Below are 19,616 nucleotides of genomic sequence, written 5' to 3' on the forward strand. Positions count from 1 at the left end.
TGCACAATAGATCTGCTCCTGGCATCCTTTTCATCTGCTGAAGAAGGGGGTAATTTAGTGTGTAGGCAGCAAGTTTAAAAACTGCATTGTGATCCACTGTAGTTACTCCACAAAGGCGGGGATGGTCCTGAACTATAGTATTGGGCCAGATCCTCAGCTGGTATAAACCTCACTGAAATCAATGTAATTGTTCACAGGGTTGAAGTTATGCACTTGCTTAAGTAACTGGCTATGTTACGGTCATAGTCCACTGAGTATAAAGATGTACATTCTACAAAATAGCCCAAGTCATTTAACACGATATCAACTGCAACTCCATTTAATCTTTATGAATGCAGGCCAAAAGGGTATGCTTTTTCATTGACAGACTAACTTTTTTACATAAACAGTCAATCTGAAGAGAAAATAATTTGCAAGGCTTAATAGGAAAATGCAAGATACTTTCATGACACTCTGAAACAGATGGAACCCAGTGTGAATAGAAAAGAGCTATTGATTATGTTAACACCACAAAATCCCAGCACTATGCCAAAGCACTTTCAGGTAGATTAAAACTAATTAAGTAAAGACCCCTGAAATGCCCCAAAAATTTGAAAAACATCTGCAGCTAGTTTTGAAATCATTGAACTTGCTACCAAACTATTACTCAAGTACTTGTAACCCAACATATGAATCGATACCCTGTATATTTTCTAGAATGTGTTACTTAGATGATAACTTGAGGGTGTGTCCAGATAATGAAGTAGTAATGGGAACCTGAGAATCTAAATCTGAGACTGAAGCCCAAGGTATTTATAAATTTCAACTCCAACAAATCCTGTGGGCCAGGTTGTCAGGGTTCCCTCCCCACTCTGAACTCTGGGGTACAGATGTGGGGACCCACATGAAAGACCCCCTAAGCTTAATTCTACCAGCTGAGGTTAAAAACTGCCCCCCCAAGGCACAAATTCTTCCTTGTCCTTGGACGGTATTGCTGCCACCACCAAATGAGTTAGACAAAGATTCAGGAAAAGGACCACTTGGAGTTCCTGTTTCCCAAAAATATCCCCCGCCCCAAACCCCTTCACCCCCTTTCCTGGGGAGGCTCGAGAATAATATACCAACCAAACAGGTAAACAAGGTGAGCACAGACCAGACCCTTGGGTTTTTAGGACACTAAAAACCAATTAGGTTTTTAAAAACAGAACTTTATTATAAAGAAAAGTAAAAGAAGCACCTCTGTAAAATCAGGATGGAAGGTAATTTTACAGGGTAATAAGATTTAAAACATAGAGGATTCCCCTCTAGGCAAAACTTTGAAGTTATAAAAAATGGAATAAACCTCCCTCTTAACATAGGGAAAATTCACAAGCTAAAATAAAAGATAATCTAACGCTTATTTCCTTGCTTTACTTACAATTTTTGTAATCTTGGATGCTTATTTAGGAGATCGTTTTTCCTGCCCTGGTCCCTCTCTGTCCCGGAGAGAACAACAAAAGACCACACAAACAAAACCTCCCCCCACAGATTGGAAAGGATCTTCTTCCCTTATTGGTCCTTTTGGTCAGGAGCCAACCAGGTTATTTGAGCTTCTTAACCCCTTACAGGTAAAGGAGGGATTTTATACTACCCTTAGCTGTATGTTTATGACACAGGTAATCTATGAGAGTCACACATACAGCATAGTACATGTCCAAGTAGAATGGCTAAAGCTGTTTAAATTAATCCTCAAATTTGGAAATGTCCTTCAAATGTGACCAGAAGGACTAACTATCTCAGTAAGGAAAAAGGAGACATCCTAATCCCAAACTACGGTAGTGGCTTCTGTGTTGGGAGTAAAGCTGGTTGAGTTATTTGCTGGAAACAAATTTGTTCAGAGAATTTAGCACTTTTTTGCCTGTTTGTAAATTGGTCATGAAAAGACGATGATCTTTACAAAATGTATTCTTTATTCAAAATGGTATGACAAAAGCATTCATGAACGAATTTCAGCTCATGGATTACGTGAGCTTCGTACTGACTATTTGCTAGATTATTTGGATTTCATTAGCAAAATTGTGTGATTGGCCACCTAAAATCACATGATATTGATTCCATCCCCTTCTGGATGGCCTAATATAAATAAATACTCCTGAGGGCATTCTGCGTCAAAAAATTAAAAATTATGCATACAATATTTTAAAATTCTGCAAATTTTGTCAATAAATAAATGTGGCTCCAGCATGGCCGTGGGGAGCACAGGACACTGGCTGCATTGAGGTAGGAGATCACCCTAAAGCCCCCACCTCTCCTGGTACAGGGACTCAGCAGTGAGGCTGTACCCGACCTTGACATAGTGCAAGGGCCGGGCCTGCCCCAGAAATACTCCAGGGTCTTGCCCCTCTGTGCCAGGTGTGGCTGCGCAGGCTCAGCCCCGCAGGATCCAAGTTTGGAGGGACTTAATGGGGAGGTGAGGGGGGGATCCAGGTGTGGGGTGAGAGGGTTCGGTGTGGGCAGTCTGGGTGTGGGCAGCTCAGTGGGAGACCTGGGCGCACAGGGGCTCGCTGAGGGGTTCCAGGTGCAGGGGCAATGGGACTCTGCAGGGGGTCCAGGTGAAAGTGGCTGAGGCTCAGCGGGGGGGTCTGGGTGCTGGGGGAGTGGGGCTTGGTGGAGTGGGGGTCTGGGTGTGAGGGGCTTGTCGGGGGGGTCCAGGTATAGGGCTTGTCAGGGTGTGGGTTCGATGGGCCTGCTTAACGGGGGAGTCCCAGCTGCTGCCAAGGGGATGCCGCATGCCAGGCTCCCGCTTCCCCTCTGCGATTCCCCTATCCCCTTCCCCCATTACCCCATTTCCTTCCCCTCACTCCCACATTCCCTTCCCCCTCCCCTATTCCACCCCCCTTTCCTTCCCTACTGCCTCTTCTCTCCACCCCGCACCTTTCCCTCATTTCCCCTGCCCCCCCCTTACCCAGCCCCACTGCAGGCACTCACTGTTGCACAGGAAACAGGAAGGCTCCCAGCACACAGATGGGGAGCCCGACTGGCACTAGGACCCAGGAAGCGGCGTTCAGCTTCAGAATCAGCGGAGCCAAATCGCAGCCTCCTTCAGCTGGGCAGCTCTGCCCTTGCATAAATGAGTGGGAGCAGTGGAACATAACCCTGGGAGCCCCCGCACCTTGCCTCAGTTTGGGGGGCAATACCCCCCAAAACTGCGCCCATGTTCATCCCCATGCCCCCTTCCCTCACCTCTCGCGTGGCTTCCCATTTTCTGCAGGGAAGCAATGAAATTCTGCAGGGCGGGGGGGAGGGGAGAGATATTTTCTGCTGGTGCGCAGTACCGCAGAATTCCCTCAGGAGTAAAACAAACTATTTTCAACTGTGCCTGAAATGCAAACCTTGACATTTGGTGAAGGGATGGATTTCCACTTTTGCAAAAGGGAACGTTTGCTGTGTGAAGGAATGACAGTTTCTGTGGGTTGGTGAGGGCCAGCATGACCTGCGTTAGCCCCAGTACAAATACCACAGTCCTTAATGCTATATTTGCATTCAAAGTAAGGTTCTGGTTCTGGTGCACGTGTAACGCCAATAGACCCCAGTCGTTGTCAGCTGGGATCAAACCTGGGACCTCTGGAGCCTCTACTGCATGAGGCCAAAAGACCCAAGTCTCGTCGCCAAGGCTGTAGCAGACACATCAATCTCTAGCTGGTCTAGCTGCCACTTGGGGGCAGGGAGGGGGCACAGTGCCACACCAAGCAGGTGTGGGTTACATATGCATACCTTCAGAAGCTCCACAACCCCTCCACGCTTTCAACACTCATCACCTCTTTTAACGTTCACTTTAAGTTAAGTGTAAAAGAGTTCACTACATCCTGAGCCAGATCCAATGCTCACTGAAGTCATCAATGGGAGTCTTTCCATTGACTTCAATAAGCAACAGATCAGGCCCCACGTCCACGTTTTTGTTAAATGTAATGGAAACACAAGTGTGTAGCGAGCTGTTAGACCAGTGGTTCCCAAACTTGTTCCGCTGCTCGTGCAGGGAAAGCCCCTGGTGGGCTGGGCCGGTTTGTTTACCTGCCGCGTCCGCAGGTTCAGCCGATCGCGCCTCCCACTGGCCGCGGTTCGCTGCTCCAGGCCAATGGGAGTTGCTGGAAGTGGCGGCCAATACATCCCTCGGCCCGCACCACTTCCAGCGGCTCCCATTGGCCTCGAGCAGCGAACCAAGGCTAATTGGAGCCGCGATCGGCCGAACCTGCAGACACGGCAAGTAAACAAACCGGCCCAGCCTGCCAGGGGCTTTCCCTGCACGAGCGGCGGAACAAGTTTGGGAACCACTGTGTTAGATATTACTTCCAACAGTGTTCCCCAGGCAGGTCTCGATTTTTCCAGGCTCCTTTCAGAGGTCTTTGTGAAGTCTCAGTACAAAACTGAGATGATCTGGATGACCGGATGGATTGCAGCCTCAGCAAGTTTGCGGATGACACTAAGCGGTGGGGAGAGGTAGATATGCTGAAGGGTAGGGATAGGGTCCAGAGTGACCTAGACAAATTGGGGGATTGGGCTAAAAGAAATCTGGTGAGGTTTAAAGACAAGTGCAGAGTCCTGCACTTCGGATGGAAGAATCCCATGCACTGCTACAGGCTGGGGACCGACTGGCTAAGTGGTAGTTCTGCAGAAAAGGACCTGGGGATTACAGTGGACGAGAAGCTGGATATGAGTCAGCAGTGTGCCCTTGTTGCCAAGAAGGTTAACGGCATATTGGGCTGCATTAGTAGGAGCACTGCCAGCAGATTGAGGGAAGTGATTATTCCTCTCTATTCGACACTGGTGAGGCCACATCTGGAGTACTGGGTCCAGTTTTGGGCCCCCCACTACAGAAAGGATGTGGACAAATTGGAGAGAGTCCAGCGGAAGGCAATGACAATTATTAGGGGGTTGGGGCACATGACTTATGGGAAGAGGCTGAGGGAACTGGGCTTGTTTAGTCTGCAGAAGAGTGAGGGGAGATTTGATAGCAGCCTTCAACTACCTGAAGGGGGGTTCCAAAGAGGATGGAGCTCAGCTGTTCTCAGTGATGGCAGATGACAGAACAAGGAGCAATGGTCTCAAGTTGAAATGGGGGAGATCTAGATTGGATATTACGAAAAACTATTTCACTAGGAGGGTGGTGAAGCACTGGAATGGGTTACATAGGGAGGTAGTGGAATCTCCATCCTTAGAGGTTTTTAAGGCCTGGCTTGACAAAGCCCTGGCTGGGATGATTTAGCTGGGGTTGCTCCTGCTTTGAGCAGGGGGTTGGACTAGATGATTTCCTGAGGTCTCTTCCAACCTTAATCTTCTATGATTCTATGAAAACTGCTGCTAATCTAGCACAACGGCCAACTCTTACTCATAATAAATTTAAGAAGGCCTAGACCTTCAGGTATTGCAGGAGAATTGGTATTTCAGCAGATGTTTCAATGGTGGATACTGCCAAAAGGATGAATGTTTTAGACCACATGGACCATGCAGTTCACCAGATGATTTATTAATAAATATTTTCATGCATTCTCTGTGATCAGGAAAAGGTTCTTCTCTCAATCCACTTTTTCCATCATGTGCTATTCCTGAAAAAGCGATTACAGCTGCCCCACAGGATAGAGTCTTCTTGTAACTGGGAGAGTAATTGAAGTTTAGTTGGTAAATAAATGAAAATTTCCTGGAAGCAATGACCAGAGGGAATGATGCCTGAGAATATATAATAAGTAGATTCCAAACAAAGTGATAATGGAAGAGATATAGCAGCTCCTGCTCAGTGCGAACTAAGACTGGAGTATTAACAGTTACATTTTGGTGCCAAAGTGCTGCCTGTCTGAGAAGGAATGAATAAGGCACTTACTAACAAAAATGGGGAGGATGGGCAGGGAGGAGAAAGATTTGCCTCTTCTCAGCCTTTAAGAAAGCTTTTGACTCAGTCTGGTACGTAGGGCTATACTTTAAACATAGACAAAACGGAATTGGAGGGGGAAGACAAAACACATGACATGATTAAACCTATGTCCCTAGCCATCAGCCCTGCAGGACAAAAATCAAATAAGGAACAAGAAAGAGGAATAAGACACTGGAGGCACAATTGCAGCAGGCGTAGACATACCTGAGCTACCTTTAATCTAGTAGCTCGGACACCAATTGCAGTGAAGCCACAGCAGCACGGACTACAGTGTGGGATAGTTGCCCACGGAAGTACCCGTGGTCCTAGGCAGACTTGTACAGCCTGCACTGAAGCCCATGATGCTGCAGCTTTGCTAGCTAGATTAAAGCTAGCTTGGGTATGTCTCCACGTGCTGCAATCACACCTCCAACTGCAGTGTAGATATACCCACAGATGAAGCCTCAATCACAGCCTGTGAAATTTATACATCAATGACCCTTCCCGGAAACAGTTCCCAAATGCAGAACTAACATGAGACAATCTCAAAGTACAATGCTTGCTAAGTGCACATTACCCTGCAGTACCACTGCTCATCTATTTGACGGAGACATACTGCAGCACATACGTCTTAAAATCAAGTAAAAAGCAATATAATCTTATGAAACAAGCTTCATAACAATCAGAAGTCAAACCAAATATTCCATTGCGCACACAGGACTAGACCATATTGAATGTAAACTATACAGGTATCAGCCTCACTATAAAACATTAGGAAGCTTCAGAAGGTCAACAAGATCACTCGGAGAAAGAGCACTGCATGCTTCCTACACCATAAACATCCCTCAAGATGCTCATTACTCCCCTATTACATTCCTGCAATAACTATTCAACAGTACAATCAAACTCACTCTGCTATACATGAGGGGAAACTCTGGACCTAGCAATAATTGCAGACTACATGGGACGTGTCAGAATCACAACAGAAATGCTGCATCTGCAATTCTGTATACACATACTACACATACACAGGAATTTCCCACCCGCAGCTATAGGGCAGACCTAGGACAATTCTCCTTACTTATCGCCATACAAAGAAAAGATGCTCCGCTTACGGTGCCATCTCCACCAAAGCAGTATCCCAAAGCAAGGGCTTGAAATATTTAAGACACTTGCTAGCTAGATGACAAAACCTACTAGCTAGAAGCAAGTATGGAAGACATGGAAGGCTGGGCACTGACAAGAGCCAGAGGCAGTGCCCTGGGGCAAGAAGCCTTCTATGATTCCCAACCTCAAGGAGAAGGGAGGCTGAGCTAACTGGGGTGACTGGGTGGAACTTGCCAGAAGCTGAGATGGCCATTTTTGTTATGGTCACATGGATAGGAAGTTCTGAGATCAGTATCCAATCAATCAGAGCACAGGATTGAGAGGACGGCAAGAATGTAAGATTACAATAATAATTACTTAAAGATGGTCCCTGTTAACTGAGTACTAAACATATCCCAGGCTAATAAAATTCTTATTATCTTAGCTAATAAATACTTCTGCCTCCAAGTTTATTTAGCCCCGGACAAGATTATTACCTTGCAAAGAAGAAGCACGCTCAAGTTGTTATTAAAATATTGTATAGATCATGATGCATGTATACAAGCAACATATATATATATATATATATATATATATATATACACACACACACACACACACACACACACACACACATAAACCCAGATCCAGGCACCTGTCAGGACAGAAATATAAAGAACCCAGAAGATTGTCAGCATAAAGATAAGAAAATATACATTTTGAAAGAAACCTGGAACACAATAGCTCTGCAAGGGAAGTAGTACTGATGAATTACTTCGGTTAGGATTTGTATTTTTAGGGATTAGGCATCCATTATCATCCCATATCTGAATGCCTGCAGAAAAATCTCACTTTTAAAGACCACACAGCCAGGGCCGCCCAGAGGATTCAGGGGGCCTGGGGTCTTCGGTGGCAGGGGTCCTTCCGCTCCGGGTCTTCAGGGCACTTCGCCCAAGACATGGAACGGAAGGACCCCCCGCCGCCAAATTGCCGCTGAAGACTCTCGTGGGGGCCCCTGTGGGGCCCAGGGCAAATTGCCCCACTTGCCCCCCGCCCCCGGCAGCCCTGCGCACAGCCTATCAACAAAGCTAACCCCTCTCCTCTCCTCCCAATGACATCATCATATTTGGTTCAACATGGCTTGACTTTTATAAAAGACTTTCTGGAATATTAACTACAGATTTCGAGTGCATTGCCTACAGCTAATTTCTATGTGTGGTATGCAACTGAACTGAAAGAGAGCAGTTATGCATTAATTCATGTAAATGAGTTAGCAAGACAATTTTAGCAATACCAAAGGTGTCAGAAAGCCCAGAGATATAACCTAGATTTGAAAGATTTGCAAAAAATGAGAATTAAACTCATTCCACATTTTGTCCTGTGATTGTTTTACTATAACCATCGGGGTAAATTGGCCAGTGATCCAAGTTGCACACTGAATGTGTATTAGTCAGAAAAAGAGTAAGTGCGGCCAAAGTGGTCTAAACTGCACCAATCTGGAAATCATTTGGCTGTGCAAAATGAATGTAACTCCATCAAGTCACTCCAAATTTGGAAACACATATGCATGAATGTGCACATGGGGGGAAAGAAGAGAATTATAGTTGAAAGTATGGCTAGTCAAGGAGGATGTACTGGGGGTATGTCAAGGGGAAAGACCTACTGTGGTTGCTCAGAGGTGGTGTAAGCAGTTGAACAGTGGCTCATTGGAGGGATCAAGATACAACAAACCCCCTGCCTCTAATAATCCTTGCAATATGAAGTCCACACAGCCTCCCTTCTGACAATGTTGTACAAAAATGCTGTCTGTCCAAAGAGCTTTCAACATTGGCAAAGCCTGGATGGGGTAAAAATTAGGGTTAGACAGGCAAGCTAGCTTCCAAATAGATTTATTTATTATTATTCTAAAATATGCTCAAGGAGGTTTTCCCGATTGTAACAAGTAAGAGTACAACTTGTCCAATAAAGTGATTAACAGCTAGGTCAGTGGCTCCCAGTGGGAACAGTGGACTGCTAATAATACGTGGAACATTTGGTGGTGACCTTAGAACTGGCAGGTCACATGGCACTGCCTCCTCCTCCTTCCTTCCATGTGCTTGTGCAAGCATCCAGGTTCTTCACTGCAACTTTTATTTTTAAAGGGTAAACAATGCTTCACACTGAAGTTAAAAATCAGGCCAGATTCTGATTCCAGTTACTCTAGTGTAAATTGAGAGTAAGCCCATGGACTTCAGTGAACTAAATCTGATGTAACAGAAATCAGAAACTAGCTCATCATTGGGTTTTTTTTATAAGTATTTCTGCTGCCAGTGCCACAGAGATGTTGCCCAGTTGGAAATGGGAGAAGTCCGTGTGATTGCACATGGAAGGGGATGTCCAGCAGGCAATCTCTGTTAAGACGTGGTCCAAACTCTATTAATATGTGCTTCAAAAGATGTGGTCCAATAAAAATAAAACTAAAAATCCCTGAGCTATGTGGATGGAACTAAAGATCTCCACTCTTTCCCATCCCCTAATACAGCAGTTCCCAAACTTTTGAGGGTCGCACCCCATCTTACCCCGAGCTGGGGCTGGAAGTGGGGCTGCCACTGGGGGTGCATCTGAGGCCGGGCGCAGGTCTGCAGCCAGAGACCGAGGATGAGGGTGGGGAGTGGAGCTATGCCAAGGCTGGTGACAGGGCCAAGCGTGGTGCCGGGAGCCAGGGATGCGGCTGGGGGCAGGACCAGAGCAGAGCTGGGGGAGGGACTGAGTGGTGTTTCCTCTCCACCCCCATAAGGGCTAGCCTGGGCTTGCCATGCCCCCCTGACATTCCTCCATGCCTCCCTAGAGGGGTGCATCCTACACTTTGTGGAATTCTGCCCTAAGAAACGAGAACACACTCAGAATGCTGAAAAAGTCATTGATCTCAAACGTTCAGCCACATAATTGATTTACTTTAGCATTATTCATATCGATGGAGTGTTGTTTAAGTGATGGATAAACTAGAATATTACTGCCAATTATTCTTACCACACAAAGTCCCATTAAAATCAAAGTACATACTCTATGCATTTCAAAGAGAATCCGTAAATAGAATACATAGTAAAACTACTGTACTACACTAGCTGCTTACTCAATAATATTTTTATCTCATAAGAAGCAGCAGCAGCAGCCGCCATATTAGCCTTACTTTATAGTACATTTTAACTTAGCACATCAGAACACAAAGGGGGAGCAATCATCAGCATGATGAAATACTTTGAAAGGCACATCGTGACCTTCACATGGAGCAGCAAGGACGTACAATGAATTCCTTCCTCAAGAGGAAACCTGATGGAACATGCAGCTCTAATAACAGAACAGAAATTCCCCACAGTCTCATATTGATTAAAAAGTGAAGATCAGAAGGGCTGTGTTTTAAACCATAAGTGCCTAAATTACACCTACAAAATGTGTGCACCCAGGCACACCCAGATGATTCTGCACATATAACATACATTTGCACGTACAGAATTCTTACCTATATGCATACATGTTTTACTGTTTGCATACACCTTTACTAGTTTGCATGTGAGTGAAGGAATAATTTGGTGATGGAATTGACTTGGAGGTGCTGGAGTTTGAACATTTTAGCCCTAAATTGCTCAGATCCGTTTGTGACACCAGAAATATTATATGGAAGAAATATGAATTTTAAAATTCTGCATTTAAGACCATTTTGCATATGGACCTCACAATCTTTGTATTGTTCTCCAGATGTTTAAGGCAAACATTTCAAAGCAGTATCAAAATTTGTAAATTCAAAGCTGTCGTGCTCCTCCATTCCCTAGCACAAAAACACTTATTCCCGGAAGCGAGTCAGGCATTTGCAAATCAAAATAATAGTGTGTCTAACTATCCAGTTTGTGCAGCAAACGGCCTTTCTAGATGCTGATGCAAGTGTTGAGGTTGTTCTGAAAACGTATCCCTATAGAACATAGGAGATTTAAACAGATACAGTGTAAAAAAAAAATCAAGACTAATCCCCGCTAGTGTTCATCATGTGTACTCTTTTATTTATCTGTTACCATAAAGAAGTTTAACTACTGCATTATCATCAATCTCAAGTGTTCAAAAACCATAAGTCAGGACCCACAAAAATCATGATACTGGCTTGCAAATCATGAGATTTCAAAACTTACTAAATAAATTGGGGTTCTTTTTGTATCTCTCTGTTTTCTGAGCCTGTAGGGTGCAGTAGGTTCATGTTTTCAACCTATTCTTCACAACAAGGGCTAGGGAAACTTTCTTGGGGGGGGGGGAGATTAACTCTGCTTCTCTTGCAATCTCTTGATTCCAGCAGCTGGGGCTTTAAGAAAGAACACCAAAGGTTGCATGACTTGTGATAAAAATAGCCTCTTAAATGGTGCACAAACACTCAAAAGGGAAGACAGGCCTTTTATAAATAAAGATCTTATCCTGGCACAGGGAGGTAGAATAGCTTCAGAAGCATCTTGGTGCATAAGTGGACTGTTCACATTGCCTCCCCTTCTATGGAGTGCAGCATATTTCAGCTCCACTGGCCAGTACAATGGGGGATTGAGCCGTAGCTCCACACACCCTCTGTCCCTCCCTGCCCATCCCCACATCCTGGGGGGAGGTCTGAGGGAAGGGGTGAGGGAGCACACTGACCTGAGCACACAGACTGCAATTCTGGCCAGCCTTTTCATGGGTCACAGAACGTTGGGGTGGAGAAAAAGGCTCCTTATTGCCCCCCCTCATTGTGCACCTAATGTAAGGGACTAGGTGAAGCCATTCGAAAGTGAGCAGGGTACAAATATTAGAACCGCACAAAATTATTCTATTTTTAAAATATCATTAAATATACAGCAAATATTACTCAGCCATCTCTAACATTAGTTGTCCAAGAGCAGACGCTAGCCATGCAGCAGCGCCTCACAAAAAGCTCCATTATACATTTCTGTCACCCAACACACCCAGGTACTTCGTTTTTACTTGACCCAGGAACTTTGGAAACACAAAGGGTCTAATATAAGCATACGCATTTTAGCAGGAAAACACAAAGAAAAGCCGTGTTACGAATGAGAGGAACACCAGATTGAACAGAGACACTGATTTATATGGTCAAAAATGTTGTACTGCCAAAAAATTAAGCAACTGTCTCAATAAAACACTGCACTAGTTTCAGGGCGTACAGTGCAATCTAATCATAAGGGCATATTAGATAAAGGCTGGCCACGAGAGGTCTCTGCATCAGGAAGAAGAAACGGCAAGCAGAATATACACATCTAAAGTAAATCACGCTGAATGGAAACACTCATCTTCCATAAGTGCCAAACAGGTGGCAAAGCAGAAACGAGGGCAGTGACGGATTACTCAGGGCTAGAAAAGAAATAACCAATTAATTTTTCCTTGCAGTTGATTACACTGAAGTGAGTTTTAGCTAATGGATTTAAAAGTTCAGGGCGGAATTCACACATTCACAGTGCCATATTTATAATGCGCTCTACAGCCTGAGTAAGCTTTTTCTAAATGTTTCTTCCCACTGCATGGCTGTGAGATTCAGCCCTTCAAGGTATCCTCAATAGTTCATCTCTTGCTTGGTATCACACTAAGTTTCTATTCAAAGGTCATTTCCCTAAGTAAATAGGTTCTCAAGGCAATGCAGTACTACAAACTTTATCTCCTAGTATGGGACAATAAGATCTTATAGTCCACGCTTACTACGAACACTTACTACCAGGCTCAGGACCTGATCCAAAGCCTACTGAAGTCAATGAGAGTGTTTCCATTGATGTCAATGGACTTTGGATCAGGTCCACTTCTGAAATCCACTAGCTGCCTATCTGCATCTTTATGCACTTAAATACCTTTGAAAATCAGGCATGTCATGCTTACTATAAAACATGTCATTTTTAACCTGGTCTTTTAAGCACTGAAATATGCTGCAGCAATCAAAATATTCTGTGTTATTAAATTTGAAGAATTTTCTTAACAGGAAGAATTAAAAGCACAGATTTTTGCCCTGCTTCTTGTTAGACATTCTTACCTCAGCAGGTTAATTAACTGTCAAAACATCAGCAGAAAGGCTTTTCCAATCCTTTTCCCTGTCCCAGGAAAATCTGCATTTGCACTGGATATGGAGTCCATGCTAACACCTGAATTTCATCCCACTGCATTTTGCAACAAAACTTGATCTGCCCCAGGCTTTTACCAGACTTCATAATTAAGTAGAAAGGACAGTAACTATAAATGCCAGCTACAGTGTCGGTATTACAGCAGCATCCACTCTGCAAAAACAATCTGCTGTTCTCTGATCCATTCTGACATGCTGTGGTTTGTTTCAGAATCATAATTGGTACTGTAGTAAACAAACATGAGCTTGTAAAAACTACCAACATTGTGCTTTGATTCACTGAGAAATTTTCCATCCTGTACACCAAGGATGACGAACACCGAAACTGGGTTGGAGGCAAGCTTTGTCACAAGGATCGAAAATTGCCTGAAGAATCAATTAATTCATACCGTGGAATGGAAAGCAAGAATGACCCTGGTCCAAAGGATATGGAAGTGGACTGGGACTCAGGAGAGCTGGGTTTTATTCTGGGCTCTGCCAGGGAACTGCTCTGTGACCTTGGGCAAATCACTTCACCTCTCTGTTTCCTCACCCATCCTTGTCTTGTCCATTTTAATTGTAAGCTTTTCCAGGAAGACACTGTACAGTGTCTGGTGCAAAGGGTCCTTGATCTCATGTGGAGTCTCTACGTGCAACTGTAATACAAATAACAGCAACAAGCATATACAGCAAAAAGCGTAAGGTGCTCAGACACAAACATGATGAGCATGTAATCAAGAAGATATCTGCCCAGACAGAGATGAGGTACTCAGTGATCAACAGCAATGCATCATATCACAGTCAAATGTCTCTAATGGCATGCTCCAGAGATTGTAATTGGGCCCTGTTTTATTTAATATTTATTCATGATTTGGAGGGGAAAGTGGATAATCAGCACATAAATGAAATCCACAAAGGATAGGGGTCTTAAAAATAAATGAGAACAGAACAATACATACTAGCTGAAAAAAAGCTGGACATTAGGGGAGCAAAATAAGCTTCAAACTTGAAAAATGCAAGCTGGGGAAAACTCATCTGAAAAAAAGAGCTATTTAGCTGGTTTTATTTGCTTCCATTTTAATGAGGATTGGTCTTATGTTTTTATTTTACCATAATTATTCCCTTAATATGTTGTTCAGCTCCCTTGACAGGGTTTGGAAGGAAATTAACAGGAGGAAGAAACTCAGAAAGTAATAATACCAAATGATATCTAAGGGGGACAGTGGACAGCAAATTAGATGCAAACTTAAAATATGATGTGGCAGCTAAGGGGGAAACCAGTGTGGTTTTGGGCTACATGTTCCAAAGCATCATTTCATAGACCTAGGTTTTGCTACTCCTCTATGGTCCTGATCCTGGCAAAGTACTTTCGCGCATGTCTGACTTTAAGCACCAGAGTAGCCCCATTGATGAATCACATGCTCAAAGTTAAGCACACACTTAAATACTTTGCTGGATCAGGCCTATATGGTCTTGTGTGATTATACCTAGAATACTGAGCTTCACTCTCTTTTCACATTAGTTTTAAACTGGTGTAAGTGAGATCAGAATCAAGTCCAGCGCGTACAGCCCAGGCACACTGAATGATGGCCATGCACTCACATTCTGCTATGGGAGATAGAGAAACATAGCACTCAGAACCAATTGTGATCCTGAGCAGATTTGTCACAAAGCTGATAAAGCTTTTAGCTGGGGCTGCTGTGCCACCTGCTGCTGTTCTCATCCCAATTCCTGTTTCAAAGGAGGGCAAAAATCAAACAGACATATTAATACCAGGTTTGAAAGCAGACTCTCTACACTAGCCTGAGGTCTTTGAGCTTGTTCTGGAGTTCTGACACCAGGATAAACAGACAAGCAAATGACTCACTATAGTTGTTAACACTCATTGTAGTAGTCAGACCCAGGTTGTTTGGGTATTGAGATATCTGAAAAATGCTGGAAGACAGAATGTATCTCATTAAAATATTCAAATGACTTACTAGGTAATAAGATGGCTGGGAAAACTTTATAACCACAAAATTTTCAGTCAAGAAAAAAGTGGAGAACATTATATTTATCATTGTGGAAAAGTCCATTGATCTAGCTAGTCCAATATCCTGCCTAGGACGATGACCAAACTAAAGGGGCTTTTTCATATAAAAATGTATGCTTTTTTTTTTTTGTCTTATTCACCTATTTGCCAGAATTATATCTGGTGACAGAGAGTTCCACAGCTTATAAATTACACAAAAAGTATTTCCTTGTATCCCATGTCAGTTTTGCCTTTACATTCTGGAATAGGGTGAGTGGCAGAGTTGGGCAATCTATTCATAGCAAAAAATTTATTTGAGGCCTGATCCAAATATCACTGAAGTTAATTGAACAGCTCTGTTTAACTTCAATGGACACTGAATAGCTCATGGTGAATTTAACCTCATATTCTTCCTATGCCAGCTAACTGTAGCATGACTTTTAGGAACATCCACCATTTGGAGGTGTTTATTATTTCTACAAGCTATTCATGAAAGAGCTTTTTTTTTTTTTTTTTAAGCCCTATAAGAGCATTTCCATTTCTAGATAAAAAGCACCCATGAGTATTTATTTTCATTATTGTTCACAACGGTTTTGTTTTTTGCAAATGTTCTTGCACTAAATATTCATCAACAAAAAGAGTCACCCGCAAATGGAATCAGCTGGCTTCACTGGTGAGAATTCTGTTTTGCTACATTTCCCTAGCTCTAGTAAACAGGAGTCCGAGTGGTCTTTTTATATATATTAATTACAGTAACTACTGTAACTAGCTAATCTACTTTTATTCCTCCTACATAGACCTAGGACTTGTCTACATGGTGGGGTAATGCACAGTACAGGGGTGTGATTTCTAAAGCGCACTAACATGTTGCACATCAGTTGGTCCATGTAGACTCTGTTGGTGAGCACTAAAGGTTCCCTACTGTGCTTTAATGTAGTACAAACAGCAGTATATTAAACCACATTAGGGAACCTTTAGTGTGTCCCCGAAGGGTCTAAACCAGGGGTTCTCAAACTGGACGTTGGGGCCCTTCAGGGGGTGGCGAGGATATTACATGGGGGGTCATGAGCTGTCAGCTTCCACCGCAAAGCCCACTTTGCCTCCAGCATTTATAATAGTGTTAAATATATATATGAAAGTGTTTTTAATTTATATGGGGGGGGGGAGATGTCACACTCAGAAGCTTGCTATGTGAAAGGGCACACCAGTACAAAAGTTTGAGAACCACTTGTTTAAACAGACCAATTAACATGCAACTCATTAGTGAGCCTTAGAAATCACATCTCCGTGGTGTGCATTACCCCACTGTGTAGACAAGTCCCTAGTGTTTTAATCACTTGTTGTATAGCAGAGCCCTTTACACTTCTAATCATTTTTATTGCATGCCTCTGGAACTCTTTTATATCTGTTATGTCTTGTATGAGATTAACAGAGCATTGAAGGTTGGGACATACATTCCAGCTACTTATATTGTGACATAATGTTTTCTATATTACTCACAATAATAGTCTTAAAATGGTCTAATATACGGTTTCTTAATGCCCTTGTGCATCAAGAATATGTTTTCATTGAGCAGTCTGGTATTACATTTATTCCTGCCCACCCCCCCAAGACCTTACTACTAATTTATATTCCATCATTATACAAGTATATGAAGTTGTTTCCTCATAAGTGGTATGAACTAGGTGAAATGACATGAAGGGTTGGGTTAACATCCCATTGAGATTGATAACTGAAGGGTGAGTTCACACCTAAAAACTGTACACAAAAGCCTCCACCTAAGACAAAACCGAATGTGTGAGCCCTCCCAGAAGCTTTTGGCTGAGATTGTGTATGTGTGGGGGGGGGGGTAGGGGGGGGTGAATGTGTACACAGATCAAACAAAAGACAACAACAGTGAAATGTGAAAAGGAAGGAAGCCGAGCAGCAGCCTGTGAACATAGTGTGACCCTGAAAAAAGCTAGAGAGAGGTTTTGGGTTTTTTGGGTAAAGAGGCTTGGGGATACAAGCTGCTCCATTTGTTCTTGGTTCCTTCTGCATTCAGAGAAGAACTTTGTACATTCCTTGTAAACAGACAAGATTTTGCACAAAATAAAATACCAGATTCCATCAATTTCTACTTCCAACTACTTCTACATCCCCAAGGCCCCAAATTTTGACTAGCCCCTCAGATCAAAAAAGGGGCAACATAAGAAATATTATAAAGTGCAGGCCTACATTTAATTTAATCTGCCATTGTGTTACCTAATTACCTAATTTTGTATGAATTTGAATGATTTTTTTCCAGAAAACTTTGCTACCTCATGATTCATCTCTGGTTCAGATCATAAATACAATGAAAAAGTACAGATCCTAGTATTTATCCCCACATTTATATTCCTATCTTTTACCCACATTTTAAAAAACCCATGACAGGGTTTTAATTTTTACCTGGCGGTTACCAATTTTCTGAAGGATTCTATCAAAAGCCTCCAGAAAGTCTAAATAAATCATTTGTTTATTATTTTTAGTGCATTTAAAACACTTCTCATCTAGACATTAGTTTGTTAATTCCAATAAGGCAGAGAAGCACAATTTAGTAAAAGCTGGGATGGCTTGATCCTACCAACTTTTACTCATCAACATGCTTTATAATTAGTAATCTTCTCAACTATATTTCCAGACACTGATTTGTAATGGCCTATATTGTTCACTGGTCTATCATGGCCCAAGTGCGGCTAGGGTACTACACTGGCACTCAGGGTCTCAGGAATGGACTTGAGTTCTGTTTTTGCTCTGCCACTTGCTTGCTGGGTGCCCTCGATACTTACCTCCTTTGTGAAGCATTTTGAGATCTAGAAAATGAAGAGCGCTATATTAAAACTATGCATTATTATTACTGTCACCTCTTTTGAAGCTTGTTTCCTGAGATACTGAACGCTCTCAACTCCAGCCTGCATCAGTGGGAGTTGAGGCAGCTCAGCACCTCATAGGATTAAGCCCTGAAAGGTAGGTATAAAGTGGTCCACACTCCTGGCATCTTGCATAGTAGCTGTTTAAATAGGACATATTTTTGTTAGCAGCTGAGATGCTTCATTTTTTATTTCCTTAAGAATGTTCAGATGAATAGAATCCAGTCTTGATGATTGAATGCAATTTAATTTCCTGAATTGTTCCATCACTTCTTTCAACTTGTAAAGAATAACCCTAGGGGAGGTACTTCCCCATCATGCTGTGTTCTGAAGACCAATGCAAAGAAATCATTTAGCTTCTCTGTAATCTATACTCTGATTTTTCCCCTTGCAGTCTAGTGTATCCACAGCCTCTCCTGCAGGCTTCTGATTCCTGATGTACTTTAAAATGCATCCGATGAAGTGAGCTGTAGCTAACGAAAGCTTATGCTCAAATAAATTGGTTAGTCTCTAAGGTGCCACTAGTACTCCTTTTCTTTTTGTGAATACAGACTAACACAGCTGCTATTCTGAAACCTTTAAAATGTCTAAATATTGTCTTTATATCTTTTGCTACTTCATCTGGTCCAAAGTTCCCTTTGCTCTCAGTGTTACATCTTACCTGTCAGAGTTTGTCTTCTGTTTTACCTTAGCATGGGCTGAATTTTACATTTTTAAAACATTACTCTAGGGTGCCAAGTACACTTTTATACCTTGCTATTTATCCGTACTTTCCCCCCGACAGATAAAACACTGTCGCACCATTTTTTTGTTCTGTGCTCTGCATAACTTCTGTGATGCTAATGAGGTATTCTTAATTAGCCACCATGCTAGATTTATGGGGTTTAATTTTCTAGCTTTTTCCTTTCAGATTATTGATAACATCCTGAATTCTTTAAAAATCTCCTTTTCCTTCTGTCTACTAATGTCACCGGCTCTGGCACTGTAACAGCCTACAGTCAGTCAATCAGAAAATTTAATGGCAAGATTATTCTACATTATTCTCCACATTGGCTCCTCCTCCTCTTGCTTGAATCATTTGGGGCACTGCCCCAACTCAGAAAAAAATAATAATAAAATAAATCAAAATAAAATACATTTACTTCCTCCAAATGAATCCTCCATTCACAGCTGTTAACTGAAGGGACTTTCTTGTCCAATTGAAGGAGTCATGCAAAGCAGCTGTGTAGTGCCAATGTGTATATTTTAGCAGGAGGCTGCAGGAGCACTTCAGAGAACAAGCCTAGGTGCACAGCATAACGCTAAGGGTATATCTACACACAGGCTATCCTCCCCAAGTTAGCTTGAATCCAGCTAGTGCAGATAACAGCACTCGTGAAGACAGTGCAATGTGGGCTAGCAGGTCAAGCATGTACCCAGGGTTTGTGCCAGACTTGTATTAGGAACTTTCAAAAGTTCCCTTAAGTAATGAGAACGCGCAGAGCTAAAGGCAAGTGTTTCACCTAGAGCAATTACTTCTCACCCTTCTCAGACAATCTGAGCTAGCACAATGTACCAAACGCAACTAAGAGACGCATAAAAGAGCATAAAAACAACAACACACACTTATATACCACTTTACATCCAATAGCTGCAAAGCGCTTTACGAAGGTGGGCATTGTACCCCCCATT

At 42.8% G+C, this 19,616-nt stretch overlaps 1 protein-coding gene across 3 annotated transcripts in view; it reads right to left on the reverse strand.

Moving 5' to 3' along the window:
• The window catches only part of TSPAN11 (tetraspanin 11), a 220,117-nt gene that overhangs the window by 171,246 nt on the left and 29,255 nt on the right, over positions 1 to 19,616 (reverse strand). The window lies entirely within an intron of this gene.

The sequence above is a fragment of the Natator depressus genome, chromosome 1 (genome assembly GCF_965152275.1).
Source record: "Natator depressus isolate rNatDep1 chromosome 1, rNatDep2.hap1, whole genome shotgun sequence".
In the NCBI taxonomy this organism is placed as follows: Eukaryota; Metazoa; Chordata; order Testudines; family Cheloniidae; genus Natator; species Natator depressus.